Source organism: Rattus norvegicus, chromosome 9 (genome assembly GCF_036323735.1).
Source record: "Rattus norvegicus strain BN/NHsdMcwi chromosome 9, GRCr8, whole genome shotgun sequence".
Lineage (NCBI taxonomy): Eukaryota > Metazoa > Chordata > Mammalia > Rodentia > Muridae > Rattus > Rattus norvegicus.
The window spans coordinates 20,717,994-20,745,287 of NC_086027.1; the positions used below are offsets into that span (position 1 = coordinate 20,717,994).

A 27,294-nucleotide genomic window follows, 5' to 3' on the forward strand; every position below is an offset into this window, starting at 1 on the left:
CCTTGAGGAAGGCACAGCACTTCAGACAAGGAGAGAGCAGGAGCCCTGAGAACGAGGAGGTGGAGGAGCTCGAGGGGGAATTAACTAGGTTCCAAAATAGCACAGTTGGTTTTGCCTTGCTTCACCCGGCACAGCGTCTGGCTGCTTCTGCTTTCAGTCTGACTCAGACATGGTGGGGGCAGGAGAGGGTGGCCGGTATGGACTGAGGCCACTGGACGACCACAAGCAGTGATCCAGAACCCTCAGCTGAGGGGCTCTTCTTCCCCAACTCCACGCCCTCTCCTGCCCTACCCCAAGATACAGTTGGCTCCAGGGAAGAGAACCTGAAGGCTCCCTGGCTGAGGGGGCTATCCCAGCCTAGCCCACCTGGGTGTCTCCAGGGACGTCAGCTGCCTGACGCAGAGCTCAGCCGTGTACCTAGGGCCTCTCTACCCACCAGCCAAGGGAGCCAGAGGACACTAGCCTGAGGTGACAGCACTTTTCAAGTCAGCATCCCAGTGCTGACCAGCCACCTGCAGCCACCTCCCCGGGGCCACGCGCAGGTATGAGAAAAACGTGGAAGCCTTTTTGCTCCCATTTCTACCTCTGGTAAGCATCAGCCTTTTGCCCTTCCCAAGAGACAGAGAGGAATCCCAACCATGTTGGGGTGGGGTGGGGTGGGGTGGGGACGGCAGCATCTCCTCCCACCCCAAGTAAATATTTTTATCTCCACATCCTTCCTCCAGGACTCTGAGCTGCTCCATTTCCCTCCCAGGGGTTGTCACTCCGGCAGCAGGTTCCCCACATATGCAAGAAGCTTGAACCCAAACGTGAGGGTGAACCAGAAAACCACCCCCAGCACAAGCCCACCTTATAGCTCCTGAGCAAACGCTCTCTGCCCCTGGCCAGCTCACCTGGGCCTGGAGCCAGCACGGCCACCTTTCTATACAGTGGGTAAGGTGGACCTGGGGAGGAGACACTCCTAGTAAGCAGGGAGACTCAGAGGTGAGGTGGGTGGCCAACAGGGGCAGACGTGTGCCTGACACAACCACCAAGACACCCAACTGTGACCGAACGTCAAAAGAGAAGAACTACAAGTGACAGCTAGGAAGAAAAGTAAAGCCCTAAGAATCCATATGCTGCACCTGTCCAGTGGAGATGTGTGACCCCTGCCCCAGCCCTGCCCCAGCCCTGCCCCAGCCCTGCCCCAGCCCTGCCCCAGCCCTGCCCCAGCCCTGCCCCAGCCCTGCCCCAGCCCTGCCCCAGCCCTGCCCCAGGTAAATTCTGCCCTTGCCAGCTTCAGGCTGGGGGCTTTCTTACCCAGCATCTCATGCAGCCACACTGGCCTCAAACTCACTACAGAGGTGAAGATGACCTTATCTTCTGACCTTCTGCCTCCGCATCCCAAGTACTTGGATTACAGACTTGAGCCACTAAGCTTGGTTTCGCATGGGTCTGAAAATCAAACCCTGAGTTCCATGTGCACTGGACAAGCACTCCACCGACTGAGTCATAACCTACCTACCACTCCCTCTTTTTGACTCTCTCTCCCTACCTAGGTAGGCTCCCCACTAGGTAGAGCCCCACAGCATGAGGTCAGCAGGGCTGGGGTAGGAGTGGAATCAGAGGTTGGCCCCTCTCAGAGCAGACTCCACAGATCCTTCACCAGGAAGAAACAGGGGCGACTTTGCAAAACTAACTCCCACACACACCACGTGCCACAAATTGCGTCTTATTTAGAAGGGCACACAAAGAGAAGGACACCAGAAGACTTGACTCCCTGCTATAGTGACTAACTGACTGTCACGGGGTAGCCATGGGCCTGGAGAAAAGGCAGGGGCAGCAAAAGAAAAGGAAGGAATAATGACAGCTGTGACAGCCTTGGGAAGTTGAAGGGGACTCTTAGCAGGGTGTGGTGGCACAGGCCTAAAATCCCAGAACACCGAAGGTGAGCTCCAGGGCAGCTAGAGCTACATCGAGAGACCCAGTCTCAACAAACAAAATAATAATCATGTTTTCCACTTCTGAGGGGGACTGTTGGTTCAGGCTATGTGCCACCCAGCAGGTCACAAACCTTTGTAGATGAAAACGTAGCACTCTGGGGGCTCAGTGTTGGGAATGCAGTAAACACATATTCGTACACCAAGGAAGAGATCCTGCCAGCTTCCTCTTTCAGTTAATGGGACCTTGTAGATTCTCTACGTCTGTTGAACGTAGACTGTGCCATGGAGCCTAGGGGAAGGGGCTGCCTTGGACACAGACCAAAGGGAGTTGTAGAAAGAGGGCTAGGCTGACCACCGGGCTGGGTTTGGTGAACCCAGAAGAAGCTGCTAAGGGTCCAGCCACATCCTCTGGCCCACATCTCTGCCACAAGCAGTCCACCTAAGCACTACCATATGCAGCCAGAGGTGATGGCGATTAGCTTCCTGCCCCAGTGACCCACTATGGACCCCAGCCAAAACCCTCCCTGGATAACCTCAAAGCATGATCTAAGACCCTCCCCCATGAGAGAGAGAGAGAGAGACAATAGCACACCTTTACAATTTACATTTTATCTGATTCCTGCCCTTCCAGAGCCCTGGACCCTACTTTCCCAGGTAGTCCTCGGGAAACCTTCCAAATAAACGGTTTAGAGCCACACTCTTTTGTCAGACAGTAGGAATCTGGACTGACACTGGGCTGCCAGCTCTCAAGTTTAGAAGGGCCAGTTGAGGGGGCTGGAGAGATGGCTCAGTGGTTAAGAGCACCGACTGCTCTTCCCGAGGTCCTGAGTTCAAATCCCAGCAACCACATGGTGGCTCACAACCATCTGTAATGAGATCTGATGCCCTCTTCTGGTGTCTGAAGACAGCTACAGTGTACATATATAAATAAAATAAATACTCAGCTCCAAAATAAATAAATAAAATATTAGAAGGGCCAGTTGCAGGTGAGACGGTGACAGGTGACTTCCTTCCCTGTGGGGACCTGAGTCAGTCACTGGAGAAGACTGCCTGAGCCAGATGCAGTGGCTAAATGTGTACGTAGACCTTTCTGACAGGGGCAGATAAGACTGCCCCTAGATGCAAGCGTTGCAGAGGTAGAGAAAAGAAACTGGGCTTACTAGAATAACTGCAGAACACTACATGTTGGGGTGGTTCCTGGTTCCGACCAGCAGATGCCAATGGGATGGGAAGCCTGGCATTGCTCTCCACCTGCAGGGAGCTTCCGGGCAGAACTGCAGAGCTCGAACACCATAGAAAGGTAGCACACCACTCATTTGATAACACTGTTGTTGTGTTCAGAGATCAGGGAGGGATCAGGTGTTCTTGGGACACCAAGGGATACCATTTGATTCAACATTACAAGCACGGTATTTTGCGGCCGGAGAGACAGTTCAGCAGTTAAGAGCATTGGCTGCTCCTGCAAAGGACCCGGGTCTTGATCCCTGCACTCACAGGGCAGCTCACAACCATTTGTAACTCTAGTTCCAGGGGATCCAAAGCCCTCTTCTGGCCCGAGGGCACCAGGCATACACAGGGTGCACAGACATACATACATGCAGGCAAACACTCACATACATAAAATACAAATTCAAGAATTTTTTAGAAAGTGTTTGTGTTCGGAGGCCGACTGGGCAGAATCTCAGACCCATCACTCATTGGCTGTGAGAGCTTCATCAATGCATCTAGTTTAATAGAGCTCCTGGTGTACAAATGAAATAACCTCCGTCCTGGAGAGTTTCCGTATGGACCAAGTGTGAAGTTTATACTCCAGCATCTGGCAGATTGAGTGCTCCATAAACCTTGAGAGGTGAACAGCATTCATTCATGGATGGATGCATGCATAGGTGCAGGGATGCAGGGATAAATAGGTGGGTGGATGGATGGATGATGGATGGATGATGGATGGATAGAAGGATGCATGGGTGCATGGATGAATAGATAAATGGATGGATGCATGGATGCATGGATGGATACATGAATGGACACATGCATTCATGTTGGTGGATGCATGGATAGGTGGATAGATATAGGATGGATGGATGGATGGATGATGGATGGATGATGGATGGATGATGGATGGATGAACAAGGGGGTAGATAGGTGAACATATGTGTAGATGAGGAATGGATAAGTGGGCTGATAAATAAATGGATAAATAGATGAGTGGATAGAGTGACATAATGTATATATAGAGAGACAATTATAAATGATAGGTGGATACACCAGATGGACAGATGAACGTATATAACATTTTTTTAGTCTGTTGTGTGGGTGTGTGCATCACATTTCACAGCATGGGAAAGGAGGCCAGAGGACAACTTCCAAGAGTCACTTCTCTCATTGTGGGTTCTGGGGATTAGACTCAGGCCGTCAGGTTTGTGCACTGCACATTGTACACGTAGTCCCCAGCCTTGACCTGGCTGGTAGCTGTGACTGCATAGTCCTTGCACCCTCTCTAACCCCTGCGTGCATCCCTTCACCACTCCTGGGGATGCTTTTAAGGGCTTTCTCATGTGCTCCTTCATGGGACCTTCTCAAGAAGACCAGGATGAGGCAGGAGAGATGGCTCAGCGGTTAAGAGCACTTGACTGCTCTTCCAGAGGTCCTGAGTTCAGTTCCCAGCAACCACATGGTGGCTCACAACCATCTGTAATGGGATCTGATGCCCTCTTCTGGGGTGTCTGAAGTGCACTCATACACTGCACGAGGAGGAGGAGGAAGAGGAGGAGGAGGAGGAAGAAGAGGAAGAGGAAGAGGAGGAGGAAACGATGACCAGGAAGTTCCTGTCCAATTTTTTAATTTTTCTTTCATTTCATGTGTGTGTGTTTGCCTGCATGCATGTATGGATGGATGGATGTATATCACATGCATGCCCAGAGCCTACAGGGATCAGAAGAGAGTGCTGGGTCCCCAGAACTGGAAAGACAGATGGCTGTAAGCCACCATGTGTATGTTGGGAATCAAACCTGGGTCCTATGCACGAGCAGTAAGTGCTCAGAACAGTTGACCCAAATCTCTACTCCCCTGCCCAGTTTTCTAGTCAGTGTGTAAGTTTCCAGGTCTGTCCTGGTGTTTCTCTTCCTTGGCACCTCCCATAATCCTTCAAGTAGCCGGTACCCAATGCTACCCTCTGAGCTATGCCTGCCATGTTCATGCACTGGGAGCTTGTTCTACTCACTGCTGTGTTCTGACAGGAAGGCATGATGGCAGGGCGTTGGGAAAGGTATAAACAGAACAGTAAGTCTGAGCAGCATGAAGGATGGGAGCCACCCTGGACGTCCCCTTCTACTTCCTATGATCTCCATGTCCCCATGCACCAGCCCTGGCATTTCACAGTCTCACAGGCACAAAAGGATGCCCTGTCACTTTGGTAAGGTACTGAAGGAAGGTGCCAGGCCTCATGTCCAGGATGGACAAGATAGCTAGGAAGGAGGGCTGTGGGAATCGGGGTACAACTAGGGAGGTGAGAAACAAGGACCCCACACAGGACATGTATGGGGACTCTCCCCTTGGCCTTCGGTTTGGGTATAAGACAGAAGTGGGACCCTTCTTAGCCAGAGCTAAGCTGTTCATGGCCGTTCCCTTTGCCACAGAGGCCCCTTCAGGCTGGAAACCTGAGGAGGTACAGAGAGTCAGGCCAAACTCTCAGAATAGAAGCATCGAGAGGCAGAATGTCTTGCTTGCCAGTGGAACCTCGGCCTGGGATGGGGCTCAGAGCCAGTCTGTGAAGCTCAAGAGAGGATTCTCAGCCCAGTCCTGCCTGGCCACGGCCCAGTTCTATACTCCTTTTCCCTATCGGCAGGGCACATACAATACAGCTGGGGTGGGGAAACTGAGGCAGGGCCTGCCTTCCAGCGTTGGAGGCTTGCTCTCCCCACCAACCACACCATCCCTGATCACTATTTTCCTCGCTTGACACAGCACATGGGGGCTCCAGATCCTCGTGTATCAGGTTCCCTCATAGCCCAGGAGAAGTTATTTACCAGGAAGAAGTTTGCCTTGCTTCCCTAGCTGTGAAGAGCTGGGGTCATGTGATTTCAGGAGTCCAGCCTGAAAGTGGGGACCTGCAATCAAGCAGGTCCCTACTCCTGGCCCCACCCCAGGACTCTCTCCTAATCACCAGCGCCCCTGCCCCCTCACCAGTTTGAGGGCTCAGGCCCCCCGTGGGAGCTGCTGAAGAGACCAGGGAGCCACTGCTGTTGATAGCGCGGGTGCCAGGCCCATGACGCAGGCCTGAGGCCCAGGCACACAATGGGGCTGTGTGTGCACCCAATATTACCCTGGAGCAAAGCTAGGCAGGCCAGCATCTGGGCTCAGGCCAAGAATTCATTTCCCTGAAGAGAGCCTCCCACCCCTCCTGGGTAGCAGGGCTGGAGCAAGGGTTGCAAGGATGGGCAAGCCATCGGTCCAGGCAGGAGAAGGCAAACAGGCCACTAGAAACAGGGACTCCTGAGTCTAATGGTTTGGGACCTCTTACAGGACAGGGACAGTGTATTCCTGGGATTGTAATTTCTCTAGCAGTGAGAGAGGGCAGAGGGACACGAGAGTGGCCTGGCCCCACATGTAAGACGTTTCTGCTCCCGCCACAGCCTGCCCAGGGGTGAACTCCATTTGCACGGTGTCTGAGGCACCCAGGACTTCTGGCCATACGGCCTATACTGATAGCCTTAGGGTGCCCCAGGAGAGATGGTGGCACTCTCCCTGGGGGAATGAGTCACCAGCCGGCTGTAGCCAGGATGTTGGGCAGGTCACCGGCAGGTTCAGCTGCCTGCTCCCCTCCCTGAGAGGTCTCAAGGTAGAAAACCACTCAGAAGGTATCAGGTGTTGACCACAACGTCCCAGACTGGACTTGGACCAGCTGCTTCCTCTGGGGCAGGAATTGCTGGTGCCTGTGCTCTGGGGTTTGACACCTCCTGTGGCTGCAGGCTGAAGCACCACAGATAGGGGTATTAAACAGGTAGAGGCAACCAGCGCCCCCCCCCCCCCCCCCCCCGGAGCAAGCAGAGTTAGAGCAAGGAGTGGAAATGGGCACAGGGGAAGGGAGGAAGTCAAGCCGGCACTTGCGGCTCTAACGGGGAGGGCCCTTTGCTGAAATCACTTTCCATTCTCCTGAGCCGGGGAAGCACCTGGGGACAGGAGCTTCCTGCCCTTGCTTCATCTGGGGCTCCACAACAGGTTTCAGCGGATCTCATACAAACGTGCGGCCCCACAGGCTTCTGCCCACACTCCCCAAAGGTCACACACAAAGGTCACAGTGACGGCCTTAGCCCATCAGACACAGAGAGATGACTGCTCATTTTCTGATGGTCAAAGGCCTCCACCTCCCTAGTCAAGCAACAAGCATAGTGACTGGCATTCCTGTCAGCCTCACACAGTATCATGTCTCAGAACACGCTTAATCCATGTGTGTGTATGGATGTGTACATGTTTATATGTGTGGATGTGTATATAGGTGTGTGTGTGTTTGTGTGTACAGGTGTATTTGTATTTGTATGTGTGTGTGAGTATGTACATAGGTGTATGTATATTAGTGTGTGAATGTCTATGTATATGTGTACACATGCATATGTGCGTGTCATGTATATGTGTGTTTGCATGTAGATGCATGTGTTTGTGTGTACGTGTGTGTATGTGTGGATAGGTATATGTGTGTTTGTGTGTATAGGGGTGTGTGTGTGTGTGTGTGTGTGTGCGCGCGCGCAAGAGCATGTGGATTTGCACAATGCCCATCTTCACCATGACAGTTTGCTCCTATGCCCCAAGAACGAGAGTGAGGCCCTTAATTTACTCTCACAGATGAATAAACTGAAGGCTGGGGAAGAGCCTACGTTCAGGGTTATGATGGAGTCTGGAAGCCATGGCTGCGGTGGCATGAGGCTAGCTCAACAGAACAGAAGACAGGAAATCAGAAGAAGGACAAAAGGAAAAGGGAGGTGGGAAGAAAGTCACGGTCCAGTCCCAGTTTTCTGGGTCGTCGTGCTGAGGCAGAGGCCTTTTCGCAGCCGATGTGGTGTGTGGGGCTCTGCCCTGCTGCAGAGGCCTCCGTGCTCAGGATCATTCCTCCTGGGAGCGCCAGCCCCGGGACGACTGCTGTCTATCTTCAAGGTTCCTCAGTGTGGAGAAGCAGCCATACAGGTTCAAAGCTCTACCCCAGATCAACTCAGTTGTGCCCTACACTCTGAGGGACACACAGTACCAAGGAGTCTGTGCTGTCTACACCCTCTGGGGTCATCAACCAGAGCAGGGCAGAAATCATCAGAGGATAAGGACCATGAGCAAACAACTACTAGAGAACCCCAGGCCAGCCGCAGCGGCAGGACCCCCAAACACATGGACCCCTTAGGCTAAGGCAAGGGAGGGGAGAAGGGAGGATCTACTCTACCCTAGACAACCCGGGGGGACCTCCCGCACTCTCAAGACCATAGCTTTGGGAAGTATGGAGGTGGGGTGTATAAAGATATCAAGATAACAGTGTACATGTATGAAAACTTCCACAGAACAGTAATATATACTCTAAGAAATAACTTGATATCGATGCGTTTATCTTAAAGACCTCGGCTTTCCCTGGCTCCTCATCTAATAGCTGGCCAGAGGAAATGGTAGCAGGTATTCCAGAGAGCACAGGGCTGGCTGCAGCCCCTGGCTCCAAATGCCAGCCTGTTCTCCACAACTCCAAAGCACAAGGGAGGGGACACAGGCACCTCCCCGGCAGCCCCCATCACTTCAGCCCCATGCACCCCCATGCCCTGCGGCCAGGTATTACAATCTGATCCAGCATATATGGCAAGGGACAAGGCCAGCCTTGGGTAATAAGCCCGACTCCAACCCACCTTCATGTTCTCAACCCCACACGGCTGCTGTGTCAAAGTCACCGCTGCCACTGTGCCTGGTACACACTGATTCTTCTGAACCCCATCCCAAGAGTCATCCGACGACGGAGAGAAAAGCCGAGAAGCCCTCTGTCTCAGCCTCTTCCCGGAGCCCTGAATCACCCACCCACCCCCATTAGCTAACGCCTCCTCCTTCAGCTGCCTCATTTCATCCTGGCCTGCTCCCCTTTTCTGAGACCCTTGTCTGCAGGGGATCAAAGGCCAAATGAACCTCCTGATGGCTACCTTGGGAAGCCTATGCTGTGACCTGTGCTTTGTGACCAGTGGCAACGCCCACATCGCCGCACACTGTCCCCATGCACAGGACTGGAGCAGGATGAGAGGGCAAGAGAGGGCAACCCAGGAGCACTAACAAGGCACCTGCTACACAACCAGCTTCAAGTCACGACAGGTGCATGACTTAAGAGCTCGCCTCAGCTCTCCTCCAGGCCTCAGAAGCATCCACAGGGGTCGCCCTGCACCACACGTTGGCAACATTTGAAGCGAAAGCTAAAAATAGACCCCATGATGAGTCACAACTAAGAATAAATAGGCAGACAGCCCTCCAGGAGAGGACACTCTGCCGGGGGAGCACCACCTCCTGCCATCCTCCGGCCCTTCGCTGAGCCCCACATCGCACACAGACAGCCTTCACAGCGAGCCCTGCTTCAGCACCTGCACAGCCAGGCAAGGCACAGCACAGCTCATCCTCCAGCGACCCCACATGAAAGACAGGGAAAACGGCATGTGAGAGCTGCAGAGAGGCCCACTGCACGGGTAAACTAAGGCACCAAGACACATCTCTTCCCTGCCCTAACACTGGTTCTCATCAGGGCATGGAAAAGAAAGCCATTGCCCCCAGCTGGTACATCGGCTCACCTGTGAAATGGGTATCCGGAGCCAGCCAGACCAACTCTCTGCAGAGTCATCAGCAGGCAGAGAGACCAGAGAGGGGCAGGAGCATACTAGAGGACTGAGGTCACACAGCAGTCAATCCAGAAAAGTCTCAACCAACTGGACCCCATGCTTGGGGTCTCCTTCTACCTACTGACTGCCCCAGAGATCACAAGCTCGTTTCGTTTGCGCACATCTGTATGTGGGATTTGGGAAGCACACAGAACACCCACTCTCCAGAAGGAACTCCTCTCTCCAGCAGCACTGGGTGGGGACTTTATTAGAGGGGGAGCCCAGGCCCAGAGAACACAGTGCAAGACAAAGCTTTAGCCCGTGCCAGCCTTTGAAGTGTCTCCAGGAACCACGTGCCAGGCACACAAGACGTTCGCATGCTGGGAGCCAGGGGGTGGGGGCTGGAGAAAAGTCAGGCACAGCTCTCAGTGCAGAAGCTCCACTCGGGGGAGAAGGAAGACGAACAGGGTCCTAGGTCCATCTTGGTCACTGAGTCAGAGCCCCTGGTCCAGCCTCAGTGAGATCACAGGTAACCACACATAGTCTACTGCAGGTCCGTCTAGAAATGGGGCTTTAAATATCAGGACTCAAGTGCCGTGGGGACACATCAAAGGGATGTAAAGAGGACAGGAAGGCTGGCGGATGACTCAGCAGGCCAAAGTACAAGGTCCTGAGTTCAAATACCCAGGAAAATGCAAACAGAAAGCCAGGAGTGGCTGTACATGCGTCTGTATGCCCAGCGCTGTCCATCCAGGGAGCAGTCACCCGGGCTTGCTGCCTCCCAGTCTAGCCCCAGGGTCAGAAAGAGACCCTATCCCAAGGGAATAAGGTAGAATTTGATAGGGCAAGACACTCAATGTCCTCCTCTGCACATGTGCACTCACAAGTACACACACACCACACATATGCGTATACCACATACTTGTTCATACATACACATACACAAAATTAATTTTTTAAACACTTTATTTATTCATCTTATATATGACGAGTACACTGTCACTGTCTTCAGACACACCAGAAGAAGGCATCAGATCCCATTACAGATGGTTGTGAGCCACCAGGTGGTTGCTGGGACTTGAACTCATGACCTCTGGAAGAGCAGTCAGAGCTCTTAACCGCTGAGCCATCTCTCCAGCACACAAAGTTAATTTTTAAATGAGTAGTAGCCCATTGAAGGCTCTAGCAAGTCCAGCAAAGAACTCAGCCCGCTTTGTACACTACATAAGCACTCTGCCGTCCAGCTACAACCCAGCCTTCATTTTCGCCTTTAATTTTATATTTGTTTGTGTGGACAGGATTTCTGTGGACAGCCCTGGCTGTTCTGAACTCAGACATTAAGCCTGTCACTGCGTCCCGAGTACTGAAATTAAAGGCATATGCCACGACCACCCAGCTCTCTCATTTTGCTCTGTAGGAGCTGGAGAGATGACTCAGTGGTTGAGAACACTTTTTGCTCTTGCAGAGGACCTGAGCTCGGTCCCCAGCACCTGCATGATGGCATGATGTTGACTCAGGCCATCTGATGTCCTCTTCTGACCTCTGTGGGCATCATAAATGCACATGGCACAGCCATGCTGCAGGCACTCACAGACACGAAGAAAATAAAAACAAATAAATAGCGTACATATTTATGGGTACAATTGGTGTTATAATTTATTCACACCACGTAGAATAATTAAACCAAGCTAATTAACATGTCTGACGCCTCAACTACTTATCATTGATAATTCTGAATGTATAAGACGCTGTAATTCACTGAATTTGCTGTGCTGTTTGACATGTCCCGAGGGGAGGGGTACAAATTTTCTTGTCATATTTCCAATATTGAGGCTCTTGTCATAGTAAGGCTCCTCCTCTGACATTTTCTATCGCCCATATTTCACTTTTCAGAAGGCCACCATCCATACCTGCTTGACCCCCAAAGCCATTTCAGAAACCGTCCTGGGGAAAGCCTGGGAGATGCACATTATCAATTCCAGCCGTTTGCATAGCAGTCGACAGGAGACTGGAGACTCTGAAGCAGACTCAAATCAAGGGCAGATATCAATACTGGAAAGTTCCGTGAGCCGGCTCTTCTGTCACACAGACCGCCTTAACACAACCTGGGAACTTTGAATCCCTAGGTAGTGGGGGCGAGGAGGGACACTGAATGGCTAGAGGGCCAGGCTCCCTCAGTAGATTACCGACAAGGCGGTTTCCATTCACAGGAACCACATAAATCAAGTACTTTGCTGCCCTTAGCTCACGTTAATTCTCACAATCAAACACCAGGTACTCAATACATGCGGCTTTGTATTAAACACAACAATGTACTACGGAGCTCATGCCTAAGCTTCTGGGCTCCCTGCTCAGCGGACCGGAAGCTGCCCACCGCTTCCTGGAAATTGACCGCTACCTTGGGCACTGCCCCTCCCCCTGGCAACATACAACTCAAGCTGGGGCTCCTAGGAGACTCAATGCAGGGGGGGGGGTGCTTCAGAGGCTGGGGGTTCCCAGACCTGGTCTCACCCCCTGGGGCCTCAGCCGACCATCTCTACTCAAAGCCAGGGATATCCCCAGCCTGCCTCGATCACAGGCTTCTCCCCACAGCTCCTCCCACTGCCCTCGGTCACAGGGTGGGAAGGAAGGGGGATTCTCCAGACAGGCACCTGATGTCCTCGTGACCTTCCTCAGTCCTCCCAGCCCGAGAGAGACAACATTAACCCACCCAGAGCTCCCACACTTCCTGCAGCCCGGTCATCCGTGCTGAGTCACGAGGCAGGCATGGGCATTGCCGCTAGCAGGCCGTCAGCTTATGTGTTAGGTACCCACTGTACAATTGAGACACTGAGGCCCAGAGTGGTCCAAGTACTTGCCAGGGCTAGGCCTTACGGCATAAAAGGGCTTTTGGCTCCTTGAGCAGGACTCAGAGCTGAGGGTCGGGTCGCAGACCAGGCCTACCAGAGCCAGCTGCAGCTGCAGAGGGCAGGAGAACATTCAGGAGGTTCCCGAGGCACAGCGAGAGAAGGAAAGATGAGCCCCTCATTTCAACCCAGATTCTACAGGCAGGGAGGGGAGCGTCCCAACCTGGAGTCCTCAATACCACCCCACTAAAACAACTTTACCCAGTGTCCCCAGATGACGCCCACCCAAACCTCTGCTCTGACACACATGACACCTTCTGCCAGGCACGGCCTTGCAGCCTCCACCAATAAGAAGCTGCCTCTCTTAAGAGGCTCTTTAGCCCCCAGATCAGCAGCCAACCAAGCATGCCAGGAACTGTCTCCTCCTCTCTCCTCTCTCCTCTCTCCTCTCTCCTCTCTCCTCTCTCCTCTCTCCTCTCCCCACCCCCAGCCAACACTCCGGATCACCTATCCTCTGCTTGAGCTTGTGCAGAACTGGGCCCTGAAGACCCCCTTCCCCCTCTGCCACGTCTCTGGGTTCTGGACACCTCAGCCCCACTAGGGCGCTGGGTCTTATATTTAGGAGGTGTTGCAAAAACTCTGCGCAGGAGAGAGAGTCTCTAGGATGGCCCCAAAGTTTTTTACCATGACTCACAGAAAGATGTATTTCATTTGACCTTGGAGACACACACACAAAACAAAGTGCTTTCCAAAACAGAAGTTCCTGGTGTACTGACACTGTGCAACACACTAAATTGTTCTGTTCTCTCCTCTCTCTCTCTCTCTCTCTCGCTCGCTCGCTCTCGCTCTCTCTCTTTCTCTCGCTCTGTGTGTGTGTGTGTGTGTGTGTGCGTGCGTGTGCGCACACGTGCACGCGCATGTGTACCTGAAGCTCACTGTTCCCCTTGGCTGGCTGATGAGAAGTTCTTGAAATCCTCTGTCTTTGACTCCCAACCCTGGAGTTACAGGTATCTGTGGCCATGCCTGGCTTTTATGTGGCCGCTGGGGATTCAAACTCTGGTCCTTATCCTTGCACAGGAAGTGCTTTCATCCGCTGAGCCTTTGCTATTACTCCTCTGGGTTTCAGAAGTGTCTGTAGTGGCTGGAGGATGGCCCTGTGGGAAGGGGGGCTTCCTGCTCTCCCAGAGGACTTAAGTCTGGGTCTCAGCACCCCTGCCCCATGGCTCAGGACAGGCTGAAGCCCTAGCTCCAGGGTGAGTCTACTCTCTCTATGAGAACACCCAATTACATGGCATATGCTCACATAAAACATATTTCCGTTTGCTTTTTGGTTTGTTTTTCGAGGCAGGGTTTCTCTGTGTAGCCCTGACTGTCCTGGAACTTGCTCTGTAGACCAGGTTAGCCTTGAACTCAGAGATCCACCAGATTCTGTCTCCCAAGTGCTGGAATTAAAGGCGTGCGCTGCCAACTCCCGGTTTACATATTTAAAACAAAACAAGGCTAGAGAGATGGCTCAGCAGTTAACAGCACTAGTTCTTCTCCCAGAGACCCAGGTTCAATTCCCGGCCCCTGCGTGACAGCTCACACCTGTTCGTAACTGTAGCTCCAGAGGACCCAACACCCTCACAGAAACATGCAGGAAAAAACAAAAAACAAAAAACCCACCAATTCACATAAAATAAAAATAAATAAAATAATCTTTTAAAAAAAAATCCTGTTTGTGGAGACCACAGCACTGATTTCATGAGTTCAATTAGTGGCCTGGTCCACAGTTGAAAAAGCCCCTCCCTGAGCACCCTTCCATGTGGTGCAGCCACAAGGCCAGACCTAGCAATGCTGCTCTGTTCTACCCAATCCCAGCCTCCCCACCTGTCTAGAGCACAGGACCTGTGAGGATCTCCAATCCCAGTGTGAAGAAAGTGAGGCTCAGAGAGAATCCACTCAGGTCTTCTAGGCTGTACAGCCAGACGTACCCCACACCACTCTCCATCAGAAACAACCAAGGGCTGAGGGAACAGCACTGAAGGCCTGAACCCCAGAACAACAGTCACAAAATCACCTGCTTGGCAGTGTTCTGTCACAGGTGCAGAGACAGCCCATGGTGCTAGTGGGTGAGGGACACTTATTGGTTGCCAGGCTGTATGCCTTTGTGTCTTTTAATACCCACGATGAACACACAAGATGGGGGACTACACTTGTCAACCCCATTTTAGAGGAGTGGAAACTGAGGCACTCTGAGAGCAAATTACCTGCTAGGATCATACAGCTGAAAGGTTTCAGGACTGGGATTCAAACCCTGACCCAACAACCTACATAACCTTCTCACTGGGACCTAGAGACAAGTCTAGGGGTGAGGAGACCCAGGCCCAACTGGGGCTGGCTCCTAGTTTCCCATGATTCCCGCCATCCTCTGCTCCTAATTGGATCTGGGCACGCTCTACAGCTGGACCTTTCTCATCCTCCCTTCTGCCTCAGCCCAGCCCAGAAGATGAAGGGGCCGGCCTGAGATACAGGGTAAGACAAAGTCTCAATGAAAGGATCCTGAGGCCAGAGGGATTCTCCTGTCTGAAAATGCCACGCATGTGTGCACACCCTTGCATGGACCTGGGACAGGGTAACCCTTGGAAGGAGGCACTCTGGGTGCTCAACTCTACTCCCCCACCCAAGCCATTTCCTCATTTCCCCCTCCCCGCCCCGGTGCTGCTTCTCACCCAGCCCCCTGCACCTCAGTGAGAGGAAGTTGCACAATCCCCTGGGAGCTGCAAATGTGGCCAAGGATTACTCACAGCTCAGAGGGAAGCTCTGACCAGAAGCCTCTTCCCCTCCACCCAAAGCCTACCCTCCCCAGGCAGGCTGGCTCCAATCTCCCCAACCTCAGGTTCTAGTCCTAGACAGAGCCTTTCCTTCTTAGCTTCGGCCTCGAGGCACCCAGAGAGACACAGAGGGACAACAGTCAACACAAACCCATGCTTCTCCCAGAGAACGCCAAAGTTCTCCATCTTCCCAAGCAGGCACACAGCCTCCAGCTCAGTCTTACCACCAGTCTTACTAAATGTCACCCATCAGGATCTGGGCAGATTGGAGACAAAGCACTCTGTACTGTGGGAAACCATTCTTTTTGTCGAGACAGAATTTCTCTGTATAGCCCTGGCTGTTCTGGGACATGATCTGTGTATCAGGCTGGCTCCAATTCAAAGATTCCCCTGCCTCTGCCTCCTGGGACTCAGTGCTGGGACTAAAGGTGCCCACCCGGCCCAGAAAGAGAAACCATTCTATATTTCTTTCTCTTTCTTTTTAATTATTTGTTTTTATTTTATATGCACTGGTGTTTGGCCTGCATGCATGTCTGTGTGAAGTTGCCAGGCGTCCTTGAAGTGGAGACAATCATGAGCCACCATGTGGGTGCTGGGAATTGAACCTGGGTCCTCTGGAAGAGCGGCCAGTCTTATTATACTCAGTAGGTGTTGCATAAACCCTGCATAGAAGAGAGATCTCTAGGATGGCCCCAAAGTTTTTAACCATGACTCACAGAAAGATGTATTTCATTTGACCTTGGAGACACACACAAAACAAAGTGCTTTCCAGAACAGAAGTTCCTGGTGTACTGGCACTGTGCAATACACTAGACCATTCCAGTGAGCCATCTCGCTGGCCCGAGAAACCATTATGACACACAGGTGACTTCCATGGCTCTTAGGCTTCTTCTCTAGCACCCAGTGCCAACAGGTATGGTCTGGAGGGGCAGGCAGTTATCAGCCACCTCAGGATGAGGTGGGCCTCAGGAGGGAGGAGCTTCCTGGACCCTTTCTTCAGAAGTGTAGTGGTTCAGTCATGACTCCCGGAAACGGAAACGGCAGGAGGACAGTGAGATGAGAGAAGCAGGAGGGCAGTGAGATGAGAGAGGCCCTGAACAGAGAGGCCGGCTGGAGAGGACAACCATGACTCTGACTTGCCCTGGGCTAGTAAACAGGAAGGAATGTGAAAGGTGAGCAGAAGCCTATGGCCGAGCAGAGCCCCCCGATGATGATGACACTGCCCTGGCCCTGCAGCGGGGCCTCAGATAAGGAACTCATAGGCTCCTCTTTATCTCCCCCACAACCTTGGACTCCAGCTAAGGACAAAGTTCTTCCCTGGGGCCCCAGGGCTCCCATAGAGTCCCTCATTTCTGCAGTCTTCACCAAAAGCCGGGGGCCCTCAGGGCTGCACTCCACACAGAGCAGTTCCACACAGGAGGACCCACAGCACCAGGTTCATCTGCTAATGCCTTCAGCTCAGCAGGGACAGCCAGGGAGGGAGGCTGCAAGAAGGCCTAGCTTGTCTGGGAAACACAGTCGCCCCAAGGTTCCTTCCCTGTGCCCCGATTCTGATGACTACCACTCCCATTTTTCAGATGGAGAAACGGAGTACAAAGCATGTAAATGCCCTCTCAGAGGTCGTACCACTGAGACTCGGGCCAGGCCATTTGCTGATGTGGGATAACCTGCCCTTTTTAGGACGCGTCTCAGCTTCACTAGTCAATGCCATCAGATATGCCAAACATTCCCCTGGCCAGTCAATTGCTCTCACCCGAGAACTTCAGCCTTAGAAACAGCTACAGGCAGGTCAAGGGCTTCCCGATTTCAATGGAAGGCACAGAATCCTCCTGTGCCAGGTGCGTTAGGCAAGAGGGCCAGAAGCATGGTTGGCTAACACTCTCTGGAGAGAGGGTGCCCCAATAGCAGGCACTGCCACTTGGGGTCTCTTTCCAAGACCTAATGTCCCCTTCCTGCTCAAGTATGATTACGGGCAGTTCTCCAACAGGCAGCGCTCTTCCCCCATTTGTATCAGACCCCTTCCATCACGAAAGGAAGAACGGGAGATCGACCCGGGTATGCATGCCCCTCTCCTCAGAGTCACCGACAAACATTCCCATTCCTCCGTGTTCTTGGGGGTTCATTCCAGGATCCCTTTGGATGCTAAAATCCAGAAATGTCATGTCTCCTACATATAGAACCTCTAACCCTGACGCTCATTCCTCTGCAGCCCTCTGCTGCTGCATACCTCTGACGTTCTTTAAAGCAGTCCTAGGAGACTGCCGAGCCAGAAATGATCGTATTGCATAGAAAACAGTGGCAGGGAAAACGGAATTAATCCAACGTAGCACCTGTGAGTGGGCACAGGCACGAAAGCGCAGAGCCCGTGCAGCTGCAGGGAAGGCCGTTCATGAACAGCCGGTGTGGTTCTGGGAACCAAACCCAAGTCCCCACGGAGGAGGAGCCCTCTTAACCGCTAGGTCTCCTCCTCAAACATTTTAAACCTGAAGCTGGCCACATTCTTAGATGCAGGACTCACGGGGACCCCACTGTATACACCAACTATATACCACAGGCATACCACTGAGTATATGCATAATGGATTATTTCCAAAACGGAGGGGCCAGAGAGACAGCTCAGGAGTTACCGGCACTTGCTGCATCCACATGGTGACTCACAATCATCTGTGACCCCAGCTCCAGGGGACCCCACGCCTTCCCTGGCCTCTGCAGGTACTGCACACGCTGCAGTACGCATAATTTTTCAAAGTGAAGGATGAGCACGTTGGTCGCCCCTGTGACGTAACCACTCAGCAGTAGGCCAAGCTTCTAACACCACTACCAAGGGCTGGCAGGGTTCTAGAGCAACAGGAACTCCCAGGAGTCTTCAGGGAGATAAAGTTTGTACAACCATTTGGAATAACATGGGAGGCTGTACTATCTGGAGCCCAGGCAACCCCACTCAGGTTATAGGCACTGTACAGAAACCTGCATACCAACATCCCAAGAAACACACAAGGGAGAATGCTGTTACGGGTAGACGTAAAGAAAGCCACCCGAAGGTCTCTGTGCAGGGAGATGGATGCTATGTGGCACAGAAAGGACGCATGCCCCAGCCACAGGGAGCAGAATCACTCAGACCCACCACGAATAGGACACTAGCATTCATCTGCACTGAGTCAGACAAATCTAAATCCGAAGAGACCCCAGGAGCTGATCAGCACCAAGGTCAGGACAGTGTCACCTGGGCGAGACAACGAAGGGAAGTCAGAAGCCACTCATCATAAAACCAAAGTCGGAGCAGGAGACTCGGCTCAAGGGCCAAGGGCCCACACTGCTCTTCGAGGACCTGAGTTCAGTTCCCAGCACCCACAGCGGATGGCTCTCGATCTCCAGCTCTTGGGAACTCCAGCTCCGAGCGATCTAAGATCTGATGATCTTTTCTGGCCGACTGTGGCAACTGCACTCACATGCACACACCCTCAAGCACACACACGCACGCACAATTAAAGCATTAACAAAGACTGCTAGAGGGATGGCACTGGCTGCTGTCCCAGAGTACCTGGGCCCAAATTCCCAGCACCCACGTGGCTGCTCACACCTGTCTGCACCTGCAGTTCCAGAGGATTAGGAACTGTAGCACAAACACAGGCAGAGCATCAAGAAAATGAGAGGAGGGAGAGGAGGGAGAGGAAGGAGAGAGGGAGGGAGGGAGGGAGGAATTAATTAATTCTGAGCACTGGAGGCGCACATCTTTAGTCCCAGCATTCAGGAGGCAGAAGCAGGCAGATCTCTGAGTTCAATGCCAGCCTGGTCTACAAAGTGAGTTCCAAGACAGCCAGGGCTACACAGAGAAACCCTGCCTCAGAAAAATAAACAAAATGAAAAATAAGTAAAAATAAAGCCAAAGAATTGCTAGTCTTAGAAGTAATGAAAAGGGGCTGGAGAGATGGCTCAGTGGTTAAGAGCACTAACTGCTCTCCCAGAGGTCCTGAGTTCAAATCCCACAAACCAATGGTGGCTCCCAACCATCTGTCATGGGATCCGATGTCCTCTTCTGGTGCGTCTGAAGACAGCTATAGTGTGCTCACTCACATACATTAAATGAATAAATCTTTTTAAAAAAATCCTTTAAAAATAAAGAGAAGTGATGAAAAGGTGTTTGTTGTTGCTGCTCACTTCCCTTAAGTTTCCCCTGTGTAAAACAGTTCGCAGCTGGCCTTGAACTTACAGAGATCTACCCCCTCAGTCTCCTAAGTGCTAGGATCGAAGGTGTGAGCCAACATACCCAGCTCCCAGGAGCTGTCTTTAGAGTTCGGGTTACAGTCTGTTTGGCCATCCAGGTGCTTGTTCTCTGGGGAGTACATTTTATTTAAAGGATTTAATTTACTTATGTGTACGTGTGCATGTTTGTGTGTGCACATGTGTTACAGGTAACCATGGAGGCCAGAAGAGGGTGTCAGCTCCCCAGGAGCTGGAGTTACAGGTGGTTTTGAGCTGCCTAAAGCAGGTTCTGGGAGCCCAACCAGTTCTCTGCAGGAGCAGCATGTATTCCTAACCACTGAGCCATCTCTCCAGCCCTCTCCCCTGTATTTATTTATTATTTGTGTATGAATGATCATTCTCAGGTACTCCTGAGGAGGTCAGAGGACAACTCCAAGAGTCTGTTCTGTCCCAGAGTCTGTGTGGGTTTGGGGATCAAACTGAGGTCACTGAACTTAACTAACAGCAAGTTCCTTCCTTACCTGAGCCGCCCTGCTGACCCAATCACTTCTATACTCAGATACTTATGCTGTCTTTGGCAACTGTGCTACATTTCACAATAAAACAGGGCAGGAGAGGACAAGATATAGGTAAATAGTAATAGAAATTCTAATATTTTCTTCCCACACCTGGCTTTGAAAAACACTATAATTAGGCTAAAAAATGTGGATAATAACCTATAATTATTCACAGTTCTGGAGTGTGTGATAATGCTAAGGGCCCTCTCTCTTCTATGGAGACACCCCTCGATGTGCCCAACAAGGTTGCAGGCTGCCCCTCAGCCAAGCAGAGTTGGCTACCACAGCCTCTTTCTCACCCTGGCCAGGATGCCCCTTCCTGGATCAGGGCAGAGTGACTGTCAGGCAGGTGCCTAGTTCTACCACGGGCCATTCCTCAGAGTGTCCAATGGCTGGACCTGGAGACTCACTCTGGGTCATCCTCTGAGCATGAGGAAGACAGAAAAAGAAATAAAGGGGGAGGACAGGCGGGAGAGGAATATGCACTAGAGGTAGACATTGGTACTGTTCTGGGTTCAGTGGACATAGAGGAAGGAGATGGGTAGGAGGTGAGTGGAGGGGGAAGAGAGAAGATGGTGGTGGAGAGAGGAGTCCTCCAGCCTCCAAGTGCACATATTTCACAGCCCCAAGGCTTCTACACAGCAGGTGAACAGCCCAGGGGCCTCCCCTCTCCTCCAGAATGCCTAGAAAGAAGAATTCTGTCCAGGAAGAAAGCCTCCTGGGCTTGTAGCAGTGACGCCTAGGACAAGAACCCTGGGTGAGGCAAGCCCTTTCTGGGGTCCAGAAGGCAAGAGGGGCTGAGGACTCACCCAAGAGCCAAGAGGCCTCATTTGCCTCTCATTCTCTCTGCTGGCTGTCTGCCTTTCTCCGACCTCTACTAACTTTCCAGAAGTTTCCATTCCTAACCACCTACTTGAACAGTCTAGACGTGGGTGCCAAGTGAACATCTGGTACCCCTCATTGTCCTGAAGGCTATGGGCACCAAGGCTGCGGCTGGATCTCCAAGTCCCAGACCCTGTCCTCTTCTCAATAACACAGAGGCGTGCCAGCCAGCTGCTAAGGCTCATCAGCCCAGGGCAGAGCCAACCAGCACTGCCCTGCCGGCCGGCTGAGCACACCTGGCGAGCGCTGGGGCTGGATGAATGACAGCAGGGTGGACAGTATAGGATGTCACCTCTTGGCCACGACACATCCCTCAGGGACTGCAGGGGGCAGAACAGGTGCTGTCCCCACACTGATTATAAACAGACCAGAGGACAGGCTGTGACTCCCCTTGCCAAGCATGCAGAAACCCCGCCCCTCCCCACATACCTACTGGTGGAAGGGAAGGGGTGGGAGCGATGGCAACATTTCTATGCGGAGAGCAGGCAGAGCACCCCAAGCCAGAAGAGCTAGGGCAAGGACGGAGCAGAGGCCGAGGCCCAGGGTCTTTGCTGAGCTGTGTATGAGGTCCTGGGCATCAGGTGATGAGTCCCTACAGAATAGGGGTCATGGAGAAGCCATCTGTTAGACATCACTTCTAGGCATATGATTATTCAACTGTGTTTACTCATTCACCCTAAACAACTTTACTGGGCACCCACTGCATCAAAGGCTTTCCTCTGGGCAGGAGGAATGGACCCAAACAGACCAAACCCTTGTCTTGAGAAGGCATCTGAGGTCCAGAACCTTCCATCATCTGTGACCTGGGATTGTAAATTCCTCCCTGCCAGCTCACCTCTCCTACCCTCCCACCATCTTCTTTCCAACCTCTTTCAATTTCTAAAGACCCCTCCATCTCTGAGCCTCCCCGGCTCTCCTGACAACACCCTCAAGGCCCAGGTGGTATGTACCTGTAATCCCAGCACTGAGGGAGATGAGACTAAGATAGGAAGACTCTGAGTTTAAGAGCAGCCTGAGTGACACAGGGGGATCAGCAGTGAGACCCTGCCTCCAAGCAACAAAGCTGGACAGGGCGATGCACGCCTGTCATCCCACTGCTTAGAAGGGAAGCAGGGGGAGCAGACGGTTTAAGTCATCCCCGCCTACATGGCAACTCTAAGGACAGCCTGGACTACATAAGACAGGTTTCAAAATCAAACAACAACAGAAAACCACGCATAGGCAGACAAGACAGCCCAGTGAGTCAAGGTGTTTGCTGCCAAACCTGATAACCTGAGTTTGATCTTGGGTCCCACAGGGTGGTAGGAGAGAAGCAATTCCTCTGAGAATCAAAGCTGTCCTCTGACCCCCACAGAAGCGAAGCACTATGGCTTCACAAACACACACACACACACACACAAACACATTCACACATATATAAGTGAATATAATTTTTACTAAGTAAATATAATATTCTTAATTTTTTAAAGATTTATTTATTTAACGTATATGAGTACACTGTAGCTGTCTTCAGACACACCAGAAGAGGGCACCAGATCTCTTTACAGATGGTTGTGAGCCACCATGTAGTTGCTGGGACTTGAACTCAGGACCTCTGGAAGAGCAGTCAGTGCTCTTAACCACTGAGCCATCTCTCCAGCCTGAGAACTATTTCTCCTATGTGTGTTTTATGCTTACTGCTAGTATGCCATGTGATTTAGGGGGAAGTGAGATGACTCCCAGATGCCAGTGCCTGCCATGCTGGCCCGAGGGAGGAGTTTGAGTCCTAGAACCCACACAAAGGTGTAAGGAGAGAATGCCACAAAGTTGTCCTCTACTGGGCATGGTGGCACAGCCTTTAATCCCAGTGCTCAGACAGCAGAGGCAGGTGGATCTCTGTGAGTTCAAAGTCAGACTGGTCTACAGAGTGAGTTCTGGGCCAACCAGGGCTATGTAGAGAGACCATGTCTAAAACAAAACAAAACAAATGTTGTCTTCTGACCTCCACACGCATGCTCTGGCGTGCATCTGCTGCCCCCATCAAACACAATAACCATTCAGAAGAGGAGTACGATACAATGATCAATACTTGCCCTGCAGTCCTGTGTGGATAGAACCTTAGGTGACAGAATTTTAACAGCCTCACCCCAGTGTTATCTGGGACACCGATAACACTGTCAGCAGCTTCAGCCTGGGCCACAAGTTCTGGGGACACTGCTCGGAGGTGCCACTCCCTCACCTCACTCTGTACTAAGCAGCAGCATGGATTTCTCAGCCCTTGTCCCAGCGTGGGACTAAGAATCAGATGGCTAAACAGTGGAGCTCCCTGGGATGCTCACATCTGGGTGTGGTTGAAGTGTCCCTAAGGCTTGAAATTGAATCTCCATTACTCAGAGTGGGGATTAGGACGCTGGCAATACAATCGAAGCTCAGAAGTAGGGCTGGGGAAATGAGCAGAACTGGGGAAAATTATCACGGTGGAGTCCCTATAACTGAGTCTTTTTTAAGGCCAGAGCCTAAAGACCACGGTATGTATACCCAGAACCGTCACAAACAGCCACGCACGGCAGCACGTGCCTGTAATCTCAACACTAAGTGAGCAGACACAGGCAGGTCCCTCAAGCAGCCTAGTGGAATTAATAAGTGTCAGGTTCGAGGAGAGATTCTGTCTCAGAATTACATAAATAAGCTGTGTGGTGGTGGTGCACACATGGTTAATCCCAGCACTTGGGAGGCAGCGGCAGGTGGACCTTTGAGGCCATCCTGGTCTACAGAGCGATTTCTAAGATAGCCAGGGCTGTTACACACAGAGAAACCCTGTCTCAAAGAACAAAAAAATTAAATAAATAAAGCAATAAATAAATAAATAAATGTGTCGATCGATGAAGGACACACAATGCTGATGTCTGGCCTACACACACAAACACACTACACATACATGTACACACTCATATATATACACACATGCATACATACATACATACACATGCATACACTCATACACATATGTACATATATACACATACATATACACAGATACATGTATACACACCCATACATACATACATGCACACATACACACATATATATACACACAAATACACACCCATCACACACACATATATGCACACACATACATACATAAACACACACACAACCATATGCATGCATACCACATCCATACTAAAAAGCACATGCACCACACACATCATACTCTCCCTTTACCCTCCTCTAAACACAAGGTCAGAAGGGTCACATCAGATGTGGTCCCTTGCCTTCAACACAAACTGAGTTAAAACCAAACCCTATTTCTTCATAGGGTTATTGATTCTCTGGTGTTCTGTTACAGAAACTTGAAACAGAACAACACATGGGAGTCTGGGGCAGAAATGGTGGCACACAACTCAGAAGAGGCCCTGCCTTGGAGATCTGCCTTGAAAGATGACATCAGCCAAAGAAGTCCAAATCAGTCTAAGACACCACCACTAGGGACATTGGGTTCGTGTGATCCCAGAGCTCAGGAGGCAGAGGTAGGAGGATCACAACATTGAGACCAGCCTGAGATTTACACAGTGAGACCTTGCCTCAAAAACAAGTAAAGTAGGGGCTGGAGAGATGGCTCAGTGGTTAAGAGCACTGACTGCTCTTTCAGAGGTCCTGAGTTCAATTCCCAGCAACCACATGGTAGCTCACAACCATCTGTAATGAGATCTGATGCCCTCTTCTGGTGTGTCTGAAGACAGCTACAGCCTGAAGATGAACTACAGAGTCCTCAGATACATAAAAATAAATAAATAAATAAATAAATAAATAAATAAATAAATAAATAAATAAATCTTTTTTTTTAATTTTATTAAAAATATAAGTAAAATGGGGCTGAAGAGATGGTTCAGTGGCTGAGTACTAGCTGCTCTTGCAGAGGTCCTGAGTTCAATCCCCAGCACCCACATGGCAGATCACAACCATCTGTAACTGCACTTCCAAGGGATCTAACACCCTCTTCTGACCTCCACAGGTATTGTATGCATGTGATATGTCAGCATGTCAGGCCAAACACTTTATACACGTTAAAATGTAAAAAAACAAAAAACAAAAAAAAGATTTTTAAAGAAAAATAAATAAGCAAATAAGATAGGGCTGGAGAGGGCTGGAGAGATGGCTCAGTAGTTAAGAACACCAACTGTTCTTCCAGAGGTCCTGAGTTCAATTCCCAGCAACTACATGGTGGCCCACAACTATCTGTAATGGGATCTGATGCCCTCTTCTGGTGAGTCTGAGGACAGCAGCAGTGTACTTGACTACATTAAATAAATAAATCTTTAAAAAAAAAAAAAAAAGATAGGGCTGGAGAAATGACTGTGATTAAGAGTGCTTGTTGCTTTTCCAGAGAATCTGAGTTTGGTTTCCAGTGCTCAGCACAAAGAGCTCCCAACTACCTGTAATTCCAACTCCAGGGGCTCTGATGCCCTCTCCTGGCCCCAATGGATAACTGCACTCATCAGCATATACAACCAAATAGACACACATAAACACACATAACAAAATAAAAACGAATGAAATCCTGGCTGTGAGGCTGCTTCAGTGAACATTCAACCACAAGGGCACATGCTCAGTCCCTACAGCCCTTGTAAAACTGTGGGATGTGAGGGTACATCTTTACAATCCAAGAGCTAGAGACAAGAGACAGATCACCAAGGTGCACTGGCCAGCCAATCTCCCTAAGAGGCGAGCTCCAGACCAAAGAAAAGTCCCATCTGAAAGAAGTGGACAGTGTTCCCGAGTATGACAGCTAAAATTTCTCTCTGGTCTCTGCACACATGCACATTAAAAAAAAAAAATCCTTACTTTTAAAAAGTAAAATTCTGGGGCTGGAGAGATAGCTCAGAGGTTAAGAGCACTTGACTGCTCTTCCAGAGGTCCTGAGTTCAAATCCCAGCAACCACATGGTGGCTCACAACCATCTGTAATGAGATCTGATCCCCTGTGGTGTATCTGAAGACAGCTACAGTGTACTCATATATAACAAATAAATAAATCTTTTTTAAAAAATGTAAAATTCTGGGCTGGAGAGATGGCTCAGCAGTCAAGAGCACTGACTACTCTTCTAGAGGTCCTGAGTTCAATTCCCAGCAACCACAATGGGGGCTCACAACCATCCGTAATGTGATACAATGCCCTCTTCTTGTGTGTCTGAAAACAAATATAGTGTACTCATGTAAAATAAAAATAAGTAGGGGGGTGGGGAGAGGAGGTAAAAAAATAAATAAATAAAAATTAAAAAAAAGTAAAATTCTGGGGCTGGAGAGATGGCTCAGCAGTCAAGAGCACTGACTATTCTTCCAGAGGCCCTGAGTTCAATTCCCAGCAACCACATGGTGGCTCACAACCATCTGTAAAGAGACCCGATGCCCTCTTCTGGTGTGTCTGAAGAAAGTAACAGTGTACTCATATAAATAAAATAAATAAATATTTTTTTTAAAAAAAGGTAAAATTTCAACCCCCAGAAACTTGTGGAACCTACTTAAGCATGAGATGTGAAGCAGGACAGCGACAGCTGATATGGTGCAGTGCCACTGGGGACTTTGCAGGTCGGCTTGGTGCAGGAGCTGTGGTGTTAGACTCCAGGGCCTAGAGAAAGGGCGTGGGAACCATCCCGACACTGCCTTCATACTGAGGCCCAAGCCCCACCCCAGAGACCAGGATGCGGGGAGTTTCTGCCAGAGCTCCCAGGTGATTAGAACCGCCAGCCAGGCCTGTCAGGAGATTCCAATGGCCTCCTTGAAAGCTATGACCACATTGAGAGAAAACTTTGGAGGGAGAAAGCCAGGAAACCGGGAAGGCAGGGGCATTTGAAAGAAGAAGGACTAAAACAAGAGCCTCCGGACCACCGCTTTTTACGCACGCACGCACACGCACACGCGCACACGCACGCACGCACGGGGTACGCTGGCGTTCTGGATTCTTCTCCATAGCATCAAATCCTTCCTACTTTGGGACTCCCACTGTATCATAACTCTCAACACGGTGAATGTCCTCCAGCAAAACTGGGCAAGGCACTGGCCAGATTCATTTCTCTCCTCCTCATTTGGTGGGGGTGGGGCTCAGGGGTCTGGCACTCACTTGTCTAGCACGCACGAAGCTCTAGGTTTGATACCCAGCACCAGAAGGGAATATATAACGAGACAACAATGGTCCTGTCTGATCTTCTGCCTCTCTGCTCTGTCCTCTGATCTCACTCACTGCCAACCCACTTCACAGCAAAGCACTTCCTGTGGG

General features: G+C 51.0%; 1 protein-coding gene and 1 long non-coding RNA gene across 6 annotated transcripts in view; one reads left to right on the forward strand and one right to left on the reverse strand.

Annotated features, from left to right (window-relative positions):
* The window catches only part of Tfeb (transcription factor EB), a 55,826-nt gene that overhangs the window by 21,554 nt on the left and 6,978 nt on the right, over positions 1-27,294 (reverse strand). The window contains exon 2 of one of the 4 annotated variants that reach the window (XM_039083486.2): positions 21,469-21,631. The exons of 2 other annotated variants lie outside the window; for them this stretch is intronic. The gene's annotated coding sequence lies outside the window, so the exon portion shown is untranslated. Of the gene's footprint in view, positions 1-1,299; positions 3,636-21,468; positions 21,632-27,294 lie in introns of those variants that run through there. One more of the 4 variants, XM_006244446.5, reaches the window with a different exon arrangement.
* On the forward strand, positions 13-9,845 carry LOC134480340 (uncharacterized). Of its 2 annotated transcripts, none has more exons than XR_010054712.1 (2): positions 13-588; positions 726-9,845. It is a non-coding gene; the product is annotated as an uncharacterized LOC134480340 (long non-coding RNA). The 2 variants fall into 2 exon arrangements; XR_010054713.1 differs by having other exon boundaries at positions 13-542.